A 1,539-nucleotide genomic window follows, 5' to 3' on the forward strand; every position below is an offset into this window, starting at 1 on the left:
AAAACATATTTTGTGTCAAAATAATATAATTTTCTATTGTATAGCATATAAAATTATCCAATTGCCCTTTTCAGTATGTAAATAGAAAAACCATAATAATCATAAATAAACGAGATCGAATATGCGAAATATTATTCACGTTTGTCACAAATCAACAGAATTTTGAAATTATAATTGTGAATATCATTTGAAATAGATATTCGAGCATTTTTATGGATATTATAGTGCCAACATCAAATTTTATATTTTACCTGCCATCTTAACGCTCGTAACAATACAAAAATATCAAAAATTACATGTATTATTGCGCTCAAATTTTCTGATACAATCATTAAGGATATAAAAATTGCCTTAGGAAGTTTTAGGTTTTTATGCGATCGATTTTAGTCATAAAACTACTGAAACAATCAATGTCAACTATAAAAACAATAATATCTGTATTTGCAGCAGTCTATATAATCTTTTATATTAAAATATTAGGAAAAAAGTAATGTAGCATAAAGGATTTTTTAGATACTATTCATTATAAAATTCAAGTTATAAAGCAATTATTTCGCTATTCTTTACGCTTTACTATTGATTTTTTTCTTATAAAAGTATCTGTCTATAAGTATTTTCAAAACTTTGAATCCTTTAGGTTTCCCAACTATAATGAAAAATCATTTCAATTAGAATTAGTATTTTATCTATGAAATTTTATATTTGGATAGATAAATACTGCAAATCGCCACCCTTTGTTGATTTGGTATACACATTATTTGAGTATTAAATTTAAATATATGATTTTATAACAAATAATATTTAAAATAGTTGATCCATAGTTTTCGACTATAGGTTAACTATTACCTTATAATACCATAAAGGCCTTTTTACCCACTGAAATCATAAATTATATTCATCCTTTGTTTTTTATTGCCTTTTACAGCATTATTATACATAAATTGCCTAAAATAGCATATAATTCTATATATATAATAATCGACGAGCTTAAATATATATTGACTATGCCTAAAAAGACATTATTATAATGTAAGAAGAATTTTATTATGTATATAAAATCCTCCGAATTTAAATTTTCATTTTTTGAATCACTTTAAGCATAAATAGATCGTTTAAAATCATAGAAACACAAAAAAAGTATTTTTACCCAATCGCTATGTAATAGATTAGTTTCTGTGCGAGATTTTTTTAAAACATACAAGCAAAGAAGAAAAATGACATTCAAAAAATAAATTTAAAAATTTAAAAGGCGTTCTACATAGATATGGGATTGAATTAGCTAGGAATTTACTGAATTTTTATTAAACTTTTGAATGCGAAAATATATCTTTCACACATATTGAAACTATACTAGTTTTTATATATGCATAGTAATGTTTAAATGACCATTAGTTTCTTTTTATTATAATAAAAATAAGAATAAATACACTTGTTAAATATTTTCTATAAAAACAGCAGAATAACTATTCAATAAGCATATTCGCACTTTGAAATATGTAAAAATATATCGATAAAGCTACTTTAAGCAATTTAAATTAC

Source organism: Rhyacophila brunnea, unplaced genomic scaffold, assembly GCF_057557595.1.
Source record: "Rhyacophila brunnea isolate RB1 unplaced genomic scaffold, BYU_Rbru_1.0 scaffold_77, whole genome shotgun sequence".
In the NCBI taxonomy this organism is placed as follows: Eukaryota; Metazoa; Arthropoda; class Insecta; order Trichoptera; family Rhyacophilidae; genus Rhyacophila; species Rhyacophila brunnea.